General features: G+C 38.4%; 1 protein-coding gene across 1 annotated transcript in view; it reads left to right on the forward strand.

Annotated features, from left to right (window-relative positions):
* Positions 1 to 427: 427 nt before the first annotated feature.
* Positions 428 to 14,383, forward strand: part of NYAP2 (neuronal tyrosine-phosphorylated phosphoinositide-3-kinase adaptor 2) — a 327,341-nt gene continuing 313,385 nt past the window's right edge. Inside the window, exon 1 of the mRNA XM_006890286.1 lies at positions 428 to 582. The gene's annotated coding sequence lies outside the window, so the exon portion shown is untranslated. The remainder of the gene's footprint in view (positions 583 to 14,383) is intronic.

Below are 14,383 nucleotides of genomic sequence, written 5' to 3' on the forward strand. Positions count from 1 at the left end.
GTATGTGAGTGGCAATGAGAAAGAGCATCTTTTTGGCTGAAAGGAGACACATAGAAAGGATGTTTCTCATTTTTTGTTTTCCTTTATTCTTGCCTTCACGGAATATAATCAAATGAGGCACCTTAGCCAGCCTGGGTGATTGCTTTGGGTCTTGCAATCATCTGTGTAACAAAGTGGGTAAAATCATTCCATTTCTTCCCTGCTGGACCTGGAAGGAGAGAGGCTGTCTGCTCATCCCCACCCATTAACTATGCCTTCTCTCTTCCAAATGTCTGCTTAAGGAAGTGAGCACCTGTCTACTGCCACTGCATCTTCCCAGAACTTTAAAGGCCATTTTCCTTGATAAGAGAATCATCAGTGATGCTCTGATCGCTAGTAATGAAGATACTAGGAGTGGGCACATTCCCTGTCCAGATACAATGCACTTTAATTGAAGAAAAACTGAGCTGAACTACAAGTCTCTTTCTTATGGTGCTGGATTCCTCCTGCAGAACTGACGTGGGATCAACGGCGAGACAGGGTCCTGGCAGACACAAGTCACCTTCTCATTGCACTTAGCTCTCACTGGGGACTTACATTTTGGTATGTATCTCATTTTTCAGATTCTCTAAGCATGCTCATTGAATCCAGCACTAAAACAGATCAGGAAATCTGGTGATGGAATGGAACGGATTTTAGCGAGGGAGACTGAAGGCTGAAGTTTGCATGTCTTATTAGATGGATTAGGAACGAAGCCACAGTGGAGGCACCCTGGGCTTCAGGCTTCCTGGTTGATTTGTACTCTCTCACTCACTGAGTTATGTGACCATAGATAGGGTTAAACTGGGTTTCCTTTAGTAAAATAAGCCACATTGAATTATTAAAAGCATTGAAAAAAATTAAGTATTAATTGCATTTGTGTTTTGCATGCTAGCTATTTACCTGATTATTCCATATCATAAATATTTTACAACAATCACTTAGCACATTTGTGTCAGCAAGGAGAGCCCAATTTTACCATCTCATTAAAAAAACATACCCTGCAAAAAAATACTATCTGACACACATACACCCTAAAGTTGAGACTCTCTTTCAAATTAGACATTAACCTCTTTAATACATCAGTTCATCTCACACAATATAAAAAAGAGGTATTACTAATTTCATCACAATGAATATTTTCTGAACAACTTTGAATAGACTTATTTCACTTGATACTTACTTATTTCAAAGGCATGTCTTTAGTCTAGTGACCAGCAGCATTTTAAAGAAAAAAAAAATGTAGTTCTTCTACACATATGCAGTTTGTTACAAGAAGTAATATTATTTATTCTCATTAGCAAATAGTGACATGATTAGGAACCCTGAGACTTTAATTCTATTTCTCTAAGTAAAGCTCAAATAGAAGAGAATGCAAATGAAGAGGTTACACAAAGCAGTTATGGTCATTTTGATAAGCTAACATTCATAAGCAAGTAGTGTGAAATAATGGCTATAGACCAATAGAGCAAATTAACAGCCTCCGAAGTATTTGCTTTCTAGATAATATTCAAATTTATTTTTATACTGCCTCTTGCTAATGATAAAAATTTATATGGGGAAACCATCAATACCCAAAATATTTTTTTTTCTGAGGAAAGTGTACCATATGCTTGCAAACTCAGTAAAGAGGACTCTCTGAAGGACACTGATGTTAGGAAATAGATCTGAGGTGGAAAAAAGTAATTTACAACTTGGGCTGTAGAACTTGTCCATGAACTTGAGGCATCTGTAAAGTTTAAAAGGAGAAGAAATGCAAAGCCCCTGGAAAGATGAATGTTGAATATTGTTTTAAAAAAGAATAAATCATGGATTCCCAAACCAATTAGATGCTTTCTATTGCTGCTCCAGTCAGCAATTTCTTAAACTGACAATATCTACTTCACAAATGTTGCCCTTTAAGCATCTAGGGCCATTTGGCCTAAAGCTAGAAAAGCATTTGAACTACTGACATTTGTTACAAGTCTTAATATTAGTGGAAATCGGCGATCTCCTTGGAGCACAGACAGATTGTACCGTGACAGCCTGGAAGTTGTGGGAGATACAGTCGGTGGTGTATGATGCTACAACATTAGTATGGTCCATGACCCTCTAACCCATTTTGGAAATGGGAGTCGTGAGGAAAAACTCACTGCAAAGTAAGCTGCTTTCTGAAAGGAACATTTTTCAAAAGTCATCATAGTCTTTGTAGTCGCTTCAACAAGCTTTGTTGTTTAACTTCATTTCCCATTTTGAGAACAGCTGCATTTTGATGACACAGAGAATGAGAAAATGAGTGTGACCATTTGTAGGGGTGGGAAAAGAGTTTCAAGCATAATCAAAGTGAAATTATGAGACTTGTTTTTGACAGATCATAAGATTTTATCAAGATAAAAAAAACCAACCCAATTTCCACATAGTTTACATGGGTTATGCATTAGAACCAGGAAATCCATTCTGTTGCTTTGGTCCAACACAAAGTCAGCAAATTTTAGCTGTTAATTTGCATATGTGTTTTACATATGTATAAGGTGCCTGATTATGTAAATACTTTTATTTTCATATAGCTTGAGTTTACAAATGAACTCATGTACATGCAAAAAATATAAAAGACCCCTTTTTCACTGACAGAGAAGAAGAAAAGAAATAGTTGAAATGACTTGAGAAACTTTTGTTTGGTTGCATCAATACCAAACAGGATTCTCTATCTCAGAGAAGATTAACATATAGAAAAAAATGGAGGGGAATCAAATTTTAATAACTCAAATTCTATTGAGGCCCTTATAACATTGAGAGAAGTGTAGTTACAAACGTAAGAAATAAAGCAATTGAAGAACATATCCATGCACAGATAACACCAAACACAATAATAAATGCTTAGTGAGATATACTAATGCATGGTGAATGCAAAATATCTAAACTTTCCATTAGGGAAATAATTTTTTTTGCATTGTATTATTTCTGGTTAACACAAACAGTATTGTAACAACATCACAACATTAACTTTACCTTTATTCTTGTGAAGCTGTCTCATAGAGTTAGGAGTGCCCTAAAAGTTTCTTATAAAAATGTTAAAAATGAAGGAACACTAGTAGCATAATTATAGCAAATGTCCTTATTAATGTGATCCTCACAACATCTTTGGTTTATGTGCTGTTTAGTGTTCCCAGCTCACAGCCACCTTACAGACAAAGAATGAATCGCTTTCACTGTCTTGCACCAACCACACAACTGTTGCTCTGTTCAAGGCCATTGCTGCAGCCTCTATGTCAAGCCATCTCCTTAAGGAACTTCTTTTTTTGCTCACAACTTTAGATCATTGACATAAAATCTTTAGGTAGAGAACAGCTCCATTTAGGTAAACACCTTAAGGGAAAGAAGTGTTCGTGAAGAAAATTCCAAACCTTAGATGATACTGGTATACACTGAACTCTGCATTTGGTAAAATGAAGTAAATGGTCCATGAGAAAACTCTGATAACACAGTGCTTCAATCTGCTTGATTCAACTCTGATGGAAACAGAGTAGTTGATACCACAGTGTGTGACACTACACTAAGGGTAGAATTTATTCAAAATTTTAATTTTAAGAAAAGGAAAATGAATCTTTAAACATGTATAAAAAAAGAAGCAAGCATGCATAAAGGTTAACTGATGCTGAATCGACCAAGTGCCTTCTATTCTGTGGACAGGCCCAATATTTATCCTCTTTGATGCCAAATGAGATGGCTTCTTATAAATTTATCTACATAAAATTGACATTTTAATTTACAAAGGGAATAATGCACAGCAATAGATCATAGTTTAATTTTCTTGCACAAGCATCATTAAATATACTCTTTCTTTATTTTGGTGCTAACAGTAAAAGTTTTTGGTGATTCATTTTTTTGGATTCCTTGAATGGAAAAAAGTGTCTAGAAAAAGCTAGAAAAGGAAAATTCATTTTTGTGTTTCCCTGGATTCCATTCAGACTTACTTATGGATATTTTTGTGCTTGTCAAGCATATAAAACAAGTATTTTCATTTCAGGAGAAACAAATATAAGACATAGAATGATGCTAGAAGCTCAATGGTTCAGCATTAGTGAGATGTATTAATGTTTTCAAACAAAATAAGAAAAAATGGTTCCATAAAGAGATAAATTGTAAGAATTTCTGTACTTGATTTGGTGCAGAATAAAATTTGAAATTCTGAGAAATGTCATAATGTTTTGTACAAAGTTACCTTCATGAAGGGTGTGGTCAGCAAGAAACACTCAAGAAAAGTGAAAGAATAAAATAAAATGAGCACTTAGCTAGCCAACTGGATTTTGTCCAACATCTGTATGTTTTAGCAGAAATGTAAAGATTTTTCAATACAGCACACCCAAAATCAGAGCAAAGAAATATCATGAATGCAGAATACAGCTGGGGAGTCTTGGTATAAAGGGAAGACACAGAGATATTTGTGTATTATAGTTTTCAATCTTAGGGGATTTAATTCCTGAATATTTCTTTATATTTCTTTCTGAATATTACTAACACGTAATCCCACCATTGCCATCAAGTTGATTCTAACTCAAAGCAATCCTGTAGGATGAAGTTGAATTGGGCAGGGAGTTTCCAAGGCTTTCTTTACCAAAGCCGACCATCATATTTCCCTCTATGGAGCAGTTGGTGGTTTCAAACTACCGACATTTCTATTAGCAAACAAGCACTTTAAATGCTGTGCAGCCAGGGCTCGTCTAACACATAATCGTTCAAAAGAACATGCTACTTGCAGATAAGCATCTACTTCTACTGCCCTGCAGAAGGATGTTTGTTTTAAAAACACAGGTGCAAAGATAAAGAGTCCAAGGGCAGAGGACAGCAGAAGTCAGACAGGTAGTGCAGACGAGAGAGGCTTGGCAGGTTGCCTTGAATGAGACAGACAGCTGAAGGGACTGGGCAGCCCTGGGAAGTGCAGACCTGGACCAGAGGAGCAGCTCTGTGTCTGCCACACCCCATGGCTTCCCAGAGACAGCAAGACCTCCTGTTATCTAGTTTGTTGTTGTTCTTACATGCCATCAAGTGGCCTTCGACTCGTCGAGACTTTATGTACAGCTGTAAATCCTGCTCGGTCCTGAGCCAATATTATTGTCTCTGACACACCGACCCTTGTTTCCCCAGTCACTGAATCAAGCCATTTCATTCACGATCTTCCTTTCTTGCGCTGTCCCTCCACCCTTCCAAGCATGACGTTCCTCTCTAAGGACTGGTCCCTCCTTGCAACATGTTCCAAGTATGTCAAAAGGCGCTTCAGAATCCTTGTGTTCAAGGAGCAGCCTGGCTTAACCCTCTCCAGGTTGAACCTGTTCATTTTCGTAGCAGTCCATTGGTATATTCACTACTCTTGTCCAGCACCACAGCTCAAAGACATTAATTCTCCTTCTATCCTACTTAGTCATTGTCTAGCCTTCTAATGCATAGCATGCAATTGTGAGGACCTATGGCTTGGATCAGGTGCACCTTAGTCTCCAGATGGACATCATTGCTCTATAATAATCTGGATAGGTCCCTGACAGCAGACTTTCCCCAGTGCAATTCAATTTTTTAATTTCCTGCCTGCTGGCACCAAGAGTGTTGATTATGGAGCCAAAAAAAGGGAAACTGTTAACAATCCAAATCTCTTCACTGTCTATCAAGATGCTGCCAATTGGTCCAGTAGTGAGACTCTGTGTTTTCTTACTAAGATTTTTAAGAGTATCCAAAGAGTTAAAGGGTTTTCTTTTGTATGGCATCTCCCAAATTGTAAATGTTGGCTAAAAATTTCAAAGAAATGGAAAAAAGCAAAACAAGCAAAGAACCAAAAATCTAAACAAGGTAAACACTGTTTAGTATCAATAACCTACAATGTAAATGAAATGTATGTGTATGGTTGTTAGCTTACACCGTGTGTTCTAATCAGTGCACCAATTCATCTCTCTGGAATTGGGACTGACTCATATGTCACCCTCCAGCAGGTTTTCAGAGGCTACAAATCACACAGGAGGAAATAATTCATCTTCCTCCCACCTAGCAGTTGGTAGTTTTGAACGCTTTGCCTTTGGATTGGCAATGCAACCCTTTACACACAAGGGCATCTGAGCTTTGATGCCATTGAGTCTGCATAGACTCATAGCTGACCCTCCAGTGGGTTTTCAGACACAGGGTATCACACAGGAGTAGACTGCGCATCTTTCTCCCGTGGAGAAGTTGGTAGATTTGAACCAGGTGCCTTTGGGATGGCAAAGCAGCTGCTCACACCTGCCACCAAAGCTCTCTACCAGAGCTCTATGGGGGGTTAAAACTTTCCAAATATTCTGAGCCAAAATGATGGCAGACACATAATGATGAAAGAAAAAGCCACCCATCAGACCCCAAAATTCCCATTGCAGGGTATGTACTCTTTAAAAAAATTTTTTTTATTCTATATTGGTTCACACTGATTCAAATGTTCTCTTATGCCTCAAACACCATAGCTGTGTAGTTAAGATCTGGTTGGGATTGCTAAAGGAACCTGAGGGTGCAGAGCGGAAGAGCTTTGTGGCTGTTAATTGGATGGACAATGGTTCAAATCCAGCAGGCACTCAGGGAGAGAAAGATAAAGCAGTTAGCTTTCCTAAAGATGGCAGCCTGGGAAACTGCCTGGGAAAGTTCTTGTTCTGTCCTGTGAGGTGGCTATCAATTTGTCTTGGAATTGATGGCCTATAACATCAAGGTAAATTCTCTTCCTGGCCGTGATCTAACTGAAAATACTGCCTAGAGGTGGGAGGCTTACTTGCCTCTTACTTAGCAAAGAGAGTCTTCTAAGATGCTGACATTAATACCTAGGAGCGCAAGACAAGGCTTTATAAAAATCTTGTCTACATGATTGCTGTTCAAGGCCCACCAAGGAACTTGATAGAATACGTAGCAGTCAAACTGCAGTCAAGTATTGGGTGACACAGAACATGCCTTTGCAACATCTATTTTAGTCATAAATAGAATTTTTTTAAAAAAGTATTATATTTTAGGGAATTATGTTTATCGTAAGAGCACAGAATGAGGGTTTCAGAGTAGATTATATTTGGGGTTGGGGGAGGTGCGGGGGGGATTGTGTACCAATGAGGGAGTTTTTCTTTTGCTTTTCAAGGGGAGGAGCAAACGGGGGGTGGGGGTACGGGGAGAAAAGTGCAACAATGAATGAATGGAATTCCAAAATCTCTGTAGATGTTCATTGAAATGAAAAATAAATAAAAAGAACTCTTACAAAAAAAAAAAGTATTCTCACACATGCCTGTGGGTTCTATTTGTGGGTTTTAGTTGTAATGAGGTAGATACTTAACATAAAACTTGCTCTCCTTACTGAGGCCATAAATCAGTTCGTTTACAATTCAGTTGCTAGAGGAACACCCTTTGGCTTGAGAGGATGGAGCACAGGAATCTAATAGGGGGCAAGGGCTCCAGGGCCCTTCTAATCTGAAGCTTTTCTTTCCCAGAATGTAAAATACTCTGTAAGTGTTCTGTCCAATTGAATTTACTTAGTGGGAAAATCTGTCAGCCCTTCTCCATTTTCTTTGGCACATCTGTGTTTAAGAAAGTCAAATTGCTCTAACCACTCCACTCACCTATATTTCATAGTAAACATATATTTACAGAGGTGTTAATTTTTTTTATTGCACATGGCCCTGGCCACCGTTGACAACAGGTAACCTGGTGAAAATCACATGCTAGTAATTTTACCAGTAGCAGAAGGCCATTTCGGCCAATGCAAACCCCTGTGTATCACAGCGACACTGTGATCTTGAGGGTTTTCCTGGCTTGTGATTCAGAAGTAGATTGTAGTTGCCTCTGGGTAGACTAGACTCTCCAAACTCTTGCTAGTAGTCCACATCTTAACTATCTGTGCTACTCATAGGACCGCTATTGGATTCCACAGGAAGGGAACTCTGGTGATGTAGTGGGTAAGGAGTCGTACTGCCAAGCAAATAGTTCAAATCTACCCACCAGCTACTCCAGGAGAGAAAGATAGGCAATCTCCTTCCGTGTGATTTACAGCCTCTGAAAACCCCTTGGAGAGACAGCTATGAGTCAGTTCTGATTTGACAGAAATTATTTGTTTAGATTTTTTTTTCACATAGTAATATTAAAGCAGACCAACAAACCCTGTACAATAGAGGTAATTCCTACTCAAAGCACCCTTAAAGGACGTAGATGAACAGCTCATATGTTTCCAAGGCTGTCTTTATGGAAGCAGATTGACACTCCATTTACCTACAAAGAGACTAGTAGGTTAGAACCAGCAACCAATGGGTTTAGAGCCAGCCACTTAACATTATGCCATCAGGGAGCCCTGTGGTAACATTATTCTCTTTCCACTACCATTGAGTCTGTTCTGATACTTACCTGACCCTTCATCTACTCTCCAAGGTAGAGATGACATGGGCTGAGGCTGCCCATCTTTCTCTCGGAGATTTGAACCACTAGAGAAACCCCGTCTTCGGTCTGCAGCACATCTCTGTACAATCATGCTCACATTTAGCACCACATCTACAGGTGCATGTATCTTCTAACTAAATCCTCACAACATGATAGGGAGGCAAGGTCAATTCTGAGGCCAGCTTTTAAGCTGTGGAAACTGAAGCTTAAAGAAGTAACTTAATTTGTCTGAAGACTTTGACCAAACAGACATACAAGTATCAGACTTTATCTTCATATGATCTAATTTCTTCTTAGGAGTCCTTGCATGGCACAACTGGTTAAATGTGCAACTACTGACCAGGAATGCTGAAGGCACAGTGATTAATATTTAGCTGCTAGCCAAAGGCTGGTGTTTGAGACCCACCCATGGAAAGATAAGAGTGACATAGATTCATCCATAAAAATAACAATCCAGACCAGGAAAGACGCCATCGTTACAATGGAAAAGCGTATGAGGATGATGATCATTACCCCAGAGGTAGGGTTCAGTGTCAGAAGTCTTAATGGGGGCCATTGAGTCCACTGCATTTAATATGCAGTGAGTGCATATGTGAAGGACTGTAATCATAATATGCTCACTACTTGGCTATTGTTTTTATTTTAATATTCAACTATAGTGGTGTTTTAAAAAATTAAAAACAAACTCATATAAAAGCTCAAAAAAAATGACACTTTTGCCTCTCTGGTCTGTGTAATAAAAGTAGCTTTGAAGTTAGGATCAACTTTATGGCAATTGTTATTGTTGTTATGTGCCATTGAGTTGACTGTAACTCATAGAAACCATCTATATAATAGCTGTGAACTTAGTCCTATCCTGAGCCCGTCTCATTATCTCTGACATACATAGCCCCATTACCCCAGTTGCTGTGTCAATCCATCTCATCCAGAGTCTTCCTCTTTTGTGCTGTCCCTCTACACTTCCAATCATAATGTTCTTTTCCAGGGACTGTTCCCTCTTGGCCACATGCCCAGATTGTGTGAGATGGAGCTTCAAAATCCTTGCCTCTAAGGAGTAGTCTGGTTTCACTCTCTCCAGGACAGACTTGCTTTCCCCCACCCCTTGGTTGTCTGTGATGTGTTCAGTACTCTTCTCTGCACCACAGCTCAAAAGCATCAATTCTTCTTTCGTCATCTCTAGCTATTATTTGGCTCTCTGATGCATAACAAGTAATTATGAAGACCATGGCTTGAATGAGGCTCATCTTACTCTTCAGACAGACAGTGTTACTCTAGCACTTTGGAGAGGTCCTCAACAGCAGATTACCTCAGTACAATTCGTCTTGGATTTCTTGACTGCTGGTGCCAAGAGTGCTGATTGTGGAGCTTGTTGTTGTTGTTGTTATATGCAATCAAGTTGCTTGCAACTCATAGTGACCCTATGTACAACAGCTCTGAACCCTGTTCTATCCTGAGCCAACATTATTATCTCTGACACACCTAGCTCCATTACCCTAGTCACTGAGTCAATCCATCTCAATGAGGGTCTTTCTCTCTTGTGCTATCTTTCCACCCTCCCAAGCACTAGCAAGCTGGGATTGTTAACAAACGCAATCTCTTCTCCATCTACTATAATGCTGCCAATTGGTCAAGTGGTGAGAATCTTCGTCTTCTTGATGTTGAGCTTCAGTCTATATTGAAGGCTGCAGTCCTTTACCTTCTGCAGCAAATGCTTTGGTCCTCCAACTTTCAGAGAGCATGACATATGTTGATGAGTGTTCCTCAGATCTGTTCTGCATACAGATTGATGGCAATAGGTATGATTTTTTTTGTTGTTGTTGTTCTTTTCCTGACAGAAAAAGTGTTGATTTCAACCAATCCTTGAAAGAAAAGATCTAGCAATGAGGTTCTGAAAGACTATGACCTTAAAATTGCCACAGAAAACAGATTTACTCTTCGTATAACGGGTTACCACAAATCAAACCACTTGATAGCAAGGGTTTTCATGAGTGCCTAGTTCATACTAGGTTTTCAAGAAACTCTTATTAGACGTAAATGAGTGATCATAGAACTTAGGCCTGCTCTGGGAGAAGATGGTGGAAACATTTGCTGAGCAAGCAACGAATTTTTTTGACTGACGCTTCACTAGATTTCCTGCCTCATTTCTCTCTCTCAGTTTCTCCACTTGATTTTTCAAAACCTTATTAACACAAAGTGTCATAAAATACCTTGTAATTATTTTGATCCTTTTCAAAACAAAAAATAATTTAAACTTCTGCCAGTTTGAAACACTGCACAGGAAGAAAACTGCATTTGGGATGCAATTAATCTTGTATTGGCATTTTAAACTCAGTGGAGTATTGTGGGGTCTATTGAATTGTGGAGAAATTTAGAGAGAACAAACTCCACCTCTAGATAATTTCTTACAGAATTAGAGAATATACATTTTTCTTGAAGGCAGAGTGGGGATCTCTTTCCTGCTTAGACTGTCCTTCAGACCCCATGTAATACTGATTTGGCTTGCTTAACTGTGGAAAAGGTTAATCTCATCAAGTAATTTGGGTTTTCTACTTGAGATCTGTAGGGCTGACTTTCTTGGTGGGATGAATTCCTACAGTGGTGATGTTTTAGATCCCTGACAATCAAGCTCTTCTATTTCCCCCTCGTAAAAATTGGAATCATATGTGGCATTCATTTCCCATTCCTATATCTGCCCCCATCATCGAAGCATCAGGTCATTACATTTGTTGCTAAGTGCCCTCCAGTTGAGTACGACTCATAGCAACCCTATGAACAACCTCCACTTTATTGGCCAACACACTGAGGCTTCAAACGAAATACAGTAAAATCTAATCACAAGTCATAAGTCAGCAAACAACTGTTTTACCTTCTAGTTTCCACAGATTCTTACAGAATGAGAAGGGAAAATCTTCAATTCAGAAGAGGCTTCAAATAATGTATGGATCGATAGGCAGCTAAAATGCTAGTAAATTCTGCTGAGAAGTGGAGTTTCCATAGTTACAATTGAAGTTATAAAGCATGATTATACTTGTAAAAATATTAGAATAGAAATAATTTGTAATCACAAAAAAAGGCTTTCTAAACAGTCAACTGATAGTCTCAAAATATCTTTCTGATCTTGTGCAGAAAGCTAAAGATGAAAGGATAACTTACAACTTTTAAGTGTCCAGCTTTTCCCTCTGCTAATTGACTTTGATTTTGAATTTACTATCTGACCCGAATATATCAATATCCTATATCACGGTGAATATTCAGCTGAAGTTTCTAAGCCATATTAAATGGATTTATCTTGTAGGTAGTTATTTATAATAAATTTCTATTTTTTAATTTATTAACATACAGTTATATAACATCAGCCTTAATTTTTTTTACTTAGATTTTAATGAAAGATTATAGAGAACTTGGATTTCCATTCATTCATTGTTTCATATTTTCCTCCCTACCCATCCCTCTCTCCAGGTTGGCTTTTCTCTTTGAAAAGAAAAAAAAATCGTTCATTGTTATACAATCTCACCACCCCACCCCCACCCTGTCCCAGTCCACTTTATTATACACCTCTTATTCTGGACTCTTGTCATGCAAATAATACCTAATCATATATCCCTTTTAAACCGTCTCTCCCTTATCTGTTTCAATACGGTGTACATTATTTGTCCCCTCTGTTCTTTGTTTCTCCCCCAAACCCAAGTTCAGTCCCATTTTATAACAGTGGCATTCTGGAATATTTGTTCTTTTGTGACTGAGATATTTCACTCAACATAATGTCCTCCAGGGTCACCCATTTCGTATATTTCATAAGTTCCTTATTTTTTTCAATGCTGCATAGTATTCCATTGTGTGAATATACCAAAGCTTCTCTGTCCATTCATTTGTTGATGGGCACTTGGGTTGTTTCCAGCTCTTTGCTATTGTGAACAAAGCCACAATTAACATGATGTGCAAATATCTGCTCCAGTTGCAGTTCTCGTTTCTTTAGGGTATATTCCCAGTAGTAGAATTGCTGGGTCAAATGGCATTTCTATTTGCAACTTTTTGAGAAAGGACCATCTATTTTACTCTTTCCTGGTTATAGGTTTTTCAGGATGCTTGGGAGACGGTTCATGTTGTGGATTAGGGCTTCTAGAGTTCTTCCAGGCTTTTCTCTAATGAAATTTATAGTTCTTGGGTTTAGTCCTAGGTCCTTGATGCACTTTGAATTGGTTTTTGTGTGTGTATATCGTGTGAGGTGTGAATCTTGCTTGAATTTTCTGCAGAATGTTTTCTAATTTATCTAACACCATTTGTTAAAAAGACTGTAATTTCCCGACTTAACTGATTTTATCTCCTTGTAAAAGATCAGTTGTCTGATGGGCTGATTTCTGGGTTGTCAATTCTATTCCATTGATCTATGTGTCTGTCATTGTACCAATACCATACTGTCCTGACTACCACAGCAGTGTAGTAGGATTTGAAATCAGGACTGAGACGCCTCCTACCTTGTTTCTCTTTTTAAGGAGTACTTCGCTTATTTAGGGCCTCTTTCCATTCCAAATGAAATTGGAGATGGCATTTTCCAACTGTTGGAAGAATGGTATTGGTATTAGTATTGGGAATGCATTGAACATGCAAATTGCCCTTGGTACTATTGTCATTTTCACAATACTGAGTCATCCTATCCAAGAGCAAGGTATATTCTTACATTTTTCCAGGTCTCTTTTTGTTTATTGTAGTAATGTTTTGTAATTTTCTTGGGATAGATCCTTTGTGTTTCTGGTTAGATTTACTCCCAAGTATTTAGTCTTGTGATTAGCTATTGTGATGGGTATTGTTATTCTTAACTCTTGTTCCGTATTCTCTTTGTCACCATAGAGAAATACAACTGATTTTTTTGTATGTTGATCTTATATCCTGCCACTTTGCAGAATTGGTGAACTATGTCTAGTAGTTTTCTTGTTGAGTCTTTAGGGTTTTCTAAGTATACTATCATATCATCTTTATAGAGAGATAATTTTATCTCCTCTTTGCCAGTTTGAATACTTCTTATTTCTCATATCTTATTGCTATTGCTAAGACTTCCAATACAATATTGAATAGGAGAGGTGATAGTGGGCTTCCTTGTCTAGTACCTGTTCTCAAAGGAAATGCCTTTGATCTCTCTCCATTGAGAACAATGTTGGATCTTGGGTTTGCTTATATACTTTTTACTCTGTGGAAGAAATTCCCCAGTAATTCTTTAATTTGCTGTTGTGATGAATTACATTGAATGTTTTTCTTACTTTGAACCATCCTTGAATACCTGTTATGAATCCCACTTGGTCATGGTTAATTATTTTTTTTATGTATCAATGGATTCTATTGGTCAGGATTTTATTCAGGATTTTTGCACTTATGTTTATGAGAGACATTACCCTAGAGTTTTCTATTTTGCTGGTGTCTTTACCAGCCTTTGGTATCAAGGAGATGTTTGTTTCGTAGAATTAATATGGGAGAATTCTTCTTCTATTTTCTGAAATATTTTATGTAGAATTGGTGACAGTTCTTCTCTGAATGTTTGATAAAATGCACTTGTAAAACCTTCTAGTTCAGGTCTTTTTATTGGTACAGATGGCGAAACTCCATCTCACATGCTTTGAGTGTGTTATAAGGAGGGGCCAATCATTGGAGACGGACCTCAAGCTTGCAAAAGTGGAGGATCAGCATAAGAAAAGATGACCCTTAACGAGATAGATTGACAGTGACTGTAACAGTGGGCTCAAGTCTGTTGGGGACAGTGAGAACGACACAGGATAGAGCAAGATTCAAAGCTGTTGCTTAGAGAGTTGCTATGAGTTGCTGTCAACTTGAGGACCCATAACAGTAACAACAACAATAACCACCACCACCAACACCACCACCACCAACACCACCACCACCAACACCACCACCACCAACACCACCAACACCAACACCACCACCAACACCACCAACACCACCACCACCACCACCACCAACA

The sequence above is a fragment of the Elephantulus edwardii genome, unplaced genomic scaffold, assembly GCF_000299155.1.
Source record: "Elephantulus edwardii isolate Elephantulus edwardi_28Jun2011 unplaced genomic scaffold, EleEdw1.0 scaffold00087, whole genome shotgun sequence".
In the NCBI taxonomy this organism is placed as follows: domain Eukaryota; kingdom Metazoa; phylum Chordata; class Mammalia; order Macroscelidea; family Macroscelididae; genus Elephantulus; species Elephantulus edwardii.